Source organism: Suricata suricatta, chromosome 6 (genome assembly GCF_006229205.1).
Source record: "Suricata suricatta isolate VVHF042 chromosome 6, meerkat_22Aug2017_6uvM2_HiC, whole genome shotgun sequence".
Taxonomy (NCBI): Eukaryota; Metazoa; Chordata; class Mammalia; order Carnivora; family Herpestidae; genus Suricata; species Suricata suricatta.
The window spans coordinates 124,825,520-124,832,339 of record NC_043705.1 but is presented as its reverse complement, the minus strand read 5'-3'; the positions used below and the strand labels follow the sequence as shown (position 1 = coordinate 124,832,339).

The 6,820-nt window shown below is 36.0% G+C and overlaps 1 pseudogene; it reads left to right on the top strand.

The window, feature by feature from the left end:
* Nucleotides 1-5,568: 5,568 nt before the first annotated feature.
* On the top strand, nt 5,569-6,512 carry LOC115294883 (annotated as a pseudogene).
* The last annotated feature ends 308 nt before the right edge of the window (nt 6,513-6,820 follow it).

Sequence of the window (6,820 nt, the reverse complement as noted above, 5' to 3'; positions counted from 1 at the left end):
CTCTTAGGATGGCTAAAATAAAAAACACAAGATATAACAAATGTTCTCAAGGATATAGAGAACAAAGAACCCTTGCACACTGTTGGTGAGAGCAAGAATTTGTACACTCACTACGGAAAACTAACAGAGAGTAGAGGATTAAGGTTCCTCAAAATATTAGAAAGAGAGCTGCCATATGATCCAGCAATTATATATTTATCCAACAAAATTGAAATTGAGATCCCAAAGTGATATTAACACTCATATGTACATTGCAGCCCTATTCACAATGATCAAGAGCTGGAAAAAAACACCTAAATATCTATTAATAGATGAATGTATAAATAAAATGCGGCATATACTACAATAGAATATAATTCAGCTTTTTAAAAGAGGAAAAATTGCCATTTATTATAACATGGATGAACATAGAGGATGTTACAGTAACTGAAGACATAACAAAAGAACAAATACTGCATCATCCCACTTACAGCAGGAACCTAACATAGTCAAGCTCATAGAAGCAGAGAGTCCAGTGGTGTTTATCAGGGCCCCAAAGAGGAAGAATTTGGAGACGTTAGGGATCTAGTTTTTGTTATACAAGATAACTTATGTCCCAGAGCTCTACAGTACAGCATAGTGCATGTAGGTAACAATACTGTATATTTAAAGATTTGTTAATGGGTAGATCTTTTGCTATAGATTCTTATCACACACACACACACACACACACACACACACACACACACACAGAGGAAAGTTTTAGCAGGGGTGGCTAAGTTCATGGCATTGTTTATAGGAATTATTTCACTGGTATACACTTATCTTCAAACTCCTCTATATGTATACATTAAAAATGTACAAGTTTTTTGTATGTCAATCATGCCTCAAAAAAAAAAAAAGATACAAGCTACACATTAGTCCCCTGAAGATATATCCATACACATATCTATGCTTGTTTGTTGAATGCCAAGCTGAGAGCTGTTATTGACCCAGAAGGGTTAAACTTTAGTGCAGGATGCCAAGCAATTAGATAAGTGACATCAGATCATCATTTATACTCCTGTGCAGTCATGAATGATAAGGTCAGCTAAAACAAGGACAAATGAATGAAAACCAGCAGTTCATAGAAGCCCCTGCACAGCATAGCACCTGAAAAAGTTAACATAAACACCAGTCTAGCACAGGATTTCAACAGAATTTTGAAACAATTATTGGCTGTTTTTTTTTCTAGCAGCAGTCAGTACTAATAAGACAATTCCCGAGCCAAGTCAATAAACTCACAATGTTTGGAAAATGTTACTTTCCCATATGTGCCCTTTCAGGAAAGGAAATTACAGTAACAGCTATCTTTATCAGAACAGTGTAAACATGTCCCATAGAGAATATGCTATTTCACAGTGACTTACACTGTTAGTGGGTATTCCATGCAAGTAACAAGCATGATTTTCTAATTCCTTGTTGAGGATCTATGATTTTCTCTATTTTATTTTCATTTAACGTTTCAAATAACTAAATATTTATATGGCTAATTAAAAAAATTATTGAAACACTGTAATCCACTCTGTTTTAACTTGTCTCTGCTTCATATTTAAATGAGAAATGTCTATATACTGAAAACATAGCAAATTACATTTTTAATGGGGAAAGGGGGAGAGAGCGTGAGCAGGGGAGGGGCAGAGAGAGAGAGGGAAAGAGAGAATCCCAAGCAGGCTCTTTTCTGTCAGCGCAGAGCCCAATGCAGGGCTCTGACATCCATAATATCATGGCTTAGCTGAAATCAAGAGTCAGACACTTCACCCACTGAGCCACCAAGGCGTCCTGAAACTCCACTTCTTGATGGAAGGATCCGTAACGTCACATTGCAAGGACCATGCACAAGTGTAAGAGGAAGAATTCAGGCCACTTTTACCATCAGTTGATCACAATGTCTAAATTTCAAATAAGGAAAGTGCAAGAAGTGTAGAAGTTTGAAAAATGTCAGTAATAAAAGTTTTCAACTACAACCTGAATATTCTGATTTTAAGTCTAAAAATATTAACATCTCTATATCTGTAAGGATTTTCAGTATGTCCTCAAAAATACTTTAAATTAAACCCAGTAACAGTTGCCAAAATAGAATAAAATATGATCCCATATTAAATTACTGGTAGCACCATAGTGTGAGATGAGATTAAAACTAAAAAACTCCATCAGAATAAGCACCATATAGGCTGCTAGACGAGTCGAAAGTTTACACAATACAGGGACTTCAGAACAAACAATCTCAGGATCAGCAGTGTCCTACTGCTAGAATACAATTATAATAATTTTTACTTCATTAATCTGTATACCTAATTATTCTCACAAAATATACCAGCAGTTTCAACCCACTTCTTGTAAATATTTATCTTAAAGTAATAGTTTGTTTTTCCTTGCAAGTTCATTACTCCCATTAAGCATACATTAACTGACAAAAAAGTGTAAAATAAATTGAATAAAGCATAATTGGTTCTAATCAAGTAAAAAACAAATCATATCTTAGAGCAAATCTAGCTATTTATTTATAAATAAATAAATTTATTTATTTAGTAAAATTCCACAAGATGTGGTAGTCTCTACTACTTGATTGAAAATTACACATCCTGTAGAAAACCCAGGTATATTTCCACTAGAAGTATTAGTGAGTGATCCTAGGGAGAAAGGTAAACGGTAAACAGGATATAGAACTTTATTTTGCAGATGTTTGGCATTAATACACATTTTCCAGAAGCTATAAAGTTAAGTGTCATGAAAAAAGGTGGTCATCTATTACCACATAACAAAGCACTCAAATAGTTACTTATTTAAATAGCTATCTATTTGGATCGCAATTCATGGTTTGGGAATTTAGCTAAACTCAACAAGGATGTTCTGCTCACGGGTGGGATCTCTTATAATTTGTTGTTAGCTACGGCTCACCTGCTGGTTGTCTTTCAGACAACTCTCTCAGATTTATGTGGAACCTCAACTCTGGTTCACTCTCATCTCCTAGTTTGGGCTTATTCACATGAAAGGCAGGGGAGCAAACAAGTAATAATAATAGTAAGTGGAACTGTGCGTGCATGGTCTTACAAGGCTTTGGTTTGGAATCAGGACCCATAATTACTAGCTCAATGTATTGGCCAAAGGAAGTCACAAAGCCAGTCCAGATAGAGAATCGAAAAAGAGAGTCCCCCTGAGAAGAGTTTCAGGCACATTACAAAACATACTGATAGAGATAGAGGAATGTTTGTGGCCAGTTTTCCGAACAATCTTCTACAAAACAAGAGCTCACAGTTTTTGACTCTCATGATAGAGGATGGTGAGATGGGGGTGTAATGGCATCTAGTAGATAGAGGCCAGTGATGCTTCTAAACACTTTACAATACACAGGACAGTCCCTTACAACAAATAATTATCCAACCCCAAATATCAATAGTACAGAGGTTGAGAAACCCTGATATAGGGAGCATGATTCCAAATTAATCTATTCTCATAGATTCTACAAGACAACCTAGGAATACATTATTTTAATTAATTAATTTTTGATACTCATAGATTTGAATAGCACACATATATTGCATTAACTCTGTTTTCATTGATTTAATTTTTCTGCTGCTATATTTCAAACCTACTTAGATTTCTTACAAGTTCTTTTCCAGATTTTCTTATAGGTAGGCATATTTTGATTAATTGCTAATAATTTATTTTTCATCTGTCTTCCTTTTCTCAAAATTATAATAAAAAATGTTTCTAGGTTCCTATTTACTCTTCAAGATTAAAATAGGCCTTAATAATACTCATAATATTTTATTAATCTGTTTTTGTTCAATTTATTCAAATTGATTCTAGATATTTAACTTTGACATTCTAAATAATAAGTTTATACATAAGCAACTTTATATATAGTTATCTTAAAATGTATTTTTGCTTAAGATAAGTTATATGTCAGATTGTAAGTTAAAGCATAAAAACATTTTTATGATGCTTGAAAAACACTCAATTTGATTTCCATTGAGTTTAAAGACCTCATCTCCACCAATACGTGTATATATACTTTATTCCAAATTTTACAGCATTGAATATTATTATATTTTTAATTTTCTCTCTCCTGCAAAAATCTATCATGTAGTTACCTAAATTGCAAGTCTCTAACCATTAGTATATTTGGATATTTTTTCTTATATCTCATTATAGCTAAGGGACTTTGGCAAATTACTTAACCTTGATGAACCCATCATATATTGATAAAAAGAATACATACTTCAGAGTAAGTAAAAAAAACTACATGTACTTAGCCCAGTTCTTGAAAAATAGTGTTCAATAAATGTTGACTAACACTACTTAATAACGTTTTAAAATAATTTTCTCTTGTGCATTTTTTCCTTAGTCTTTACCCATTTATTTATAAAGGGCCTAATGTTCTTTTATCAATCTATAAGAATATTCTAGTATATTTAAGCTATTAACTCATTTTTTCATAATTACTCTAAGATATCCATTTTTTCAGATTTCTTTCTATATATGAAATCTTCTGGAAAGTATAATCATATTATTTTCATCAATGAATGCCAAACTTAGAGCAGAAGTCACAGGGCAAAACACACACCACTATGATGAAATGGTAATTTTATAAATGCTTATATTTCATAAGAGAATCTCCAGAATTTCATTTTTTAAATTTTTTAACGTTTATTTTTGAGAGAGAGAAGCATGAGTGGGGAGGGTCAGAGAGAGGGAGACACTGAACCTGAAATAGGCTCCAGGCTCCGAGCTGTCAGCACAGAGCCTATCTGGGGCTTGAACTCAGGAACCACAAGATCACAACCCGATCTGAAGTTGGATGCTCAACCGACTGAGCCACTCCAGCACCCCCAGAATTCCATTTCAGTATATGGTCTTATCCTATTCACTATTTCAATCAATGGTATAGATACCATACTGATTAACTTTGGGTTTGACATGAAACTAGGAAGTTAGATCTAATTTAAAAATTAGGTTTTGGATACAAAATGATCTTGACAAGCAAGAATCATGTGCCAAATAAAATTCAATTCAACAAGGATTTATTGAATATCAGGAATGTGCAAGATACTGTGTTTAGCATAGAAAGCTATTTGTACTGAACTCTAAATAAACCAGATACACATTATGAAACAATAATTCCATCCATGTCTATATGCATACCAAACATAAATTAATTAGCTTAAAGTAACATTCTTTCAGGTTGAACTATACAAACTATACTTACCCAGGAAGGAATGATTCGGAGTCCCATTTTCTATAGCAGGGTTTCTCAACCTTGGCACTATTGACACTTGGACTGGATAATTCCTTGAGTGCCTCCACTATAGGCTGTAGAATTTAAGCTGCATCTCTATCTTCTAGATACCAGTACCACCCTTCAATGTGTCAACCCCAAAACCTTTCCAGACATTGCCAGATGTCCCCTGAAGAGTTAAATGACCCTATTTGAGAACCAAAGGGATATAAACTCAACAGCCCAGAGATATGTTCTTTAGATTACTCCTTTCTGCTGGTGGATGCCGCCGAGTAAGCATCGTTAAAGTCTCTCCCTCCACCGCCGTCATGTCTAAGTCAGAGTCTCCCGAAGAGCCTGAACAGCTGCAGAAGTTTTTCATCCAAGGTTTGAGCTTTGAAACAACTGATGAGAATCTGAGGAGCCATTTTGAGCAATGGGGAACAGTTAACAGACTATGTGGGGATGAGAGATCCAAACACCAAGCGCTCCAGAGACTCTGGGTTTGTCGTGTATGCCCCTGTGGAGGAGATGGATGCAGCCATGAAATCAAGGCCACACAAGGTGAATGGAAGAGTTGTGGAACCAAAGAGAGGAGAATAATCTCAAGAGAAGATTCTCGAAAACCTGGTGCCCACTTAACTGTGAAAAATATTTTTGTCTGTGGCACTAAAAAAGACACTGAAGAACATCATCTAAGAGATTATTTTGAACAGTATGGGCAAACATGATTGAAATCATGAATGACTGAGGCAGTGGCAAAAAGAGAGGCTATGCTTTTGTAACATTAGATGACCATAATTCTGTAGACAAGATTGTCATTCAAAAATACAATACTGTGAATGGTCACAATTGTGAAGTCAGGAAGGCTCTAAGCAAGAGATAGCTAGTGCTTCCTCGAGCCAAAGAGGTCAAAGTGGTTCTGGAAACTTCGGTGGTGGTTTTGGTAGGAATGACAACTTTGGTCATGGGAACTTCAGTGGGCAAGGTAGCTTTGGTGGCAGTCGAGGTGGTGGTGGATATGGTGGCAGTGGGGATGGCTATAACGGATTTGGTAATGACAAGCAGCTTTGGAGGTGGTGGAAGCTATAATGATTTTGGCAATTACAAACATCCATCTTCAAATTTTGGACCCATGAAAGGAGGGAATTTTGGAGGAGGAAGCTCTGGCCCCCATGGTAGTGGAGGCCGACACTTTGCCAAACCCCAAACCCAAGGCGGCTCTGGCGGTTCCAGCAGCAGCAGTAGCCATGGCAGTGGCAGCGGGTTTTAATTACTGGCAGGAAACAATGCTTAGTGGGAGAGGAGAGCTGGAGAAGCGACGGAAAAGCTATAGGTTACAGCAGATTTGTGAACTCAGCCAAGCTCGGTGGTTGCAGGGCCTTGCTGCTACAAAGAAGACATGTTTTAGGCAATACTCATGTGTATGGGCAAAAACCTCCAGGACTGTATTTGTGATTAATTGTGTTAGCAGGCTATTTTAGCTTCTGTTCTGTGGAAGGTGTAAGTCATTCCAACAAAGGGTTTTAATGTAGTATTTTTTGCACCCATGCTGTTAATTGCTAAATGTAATGGTGTGAT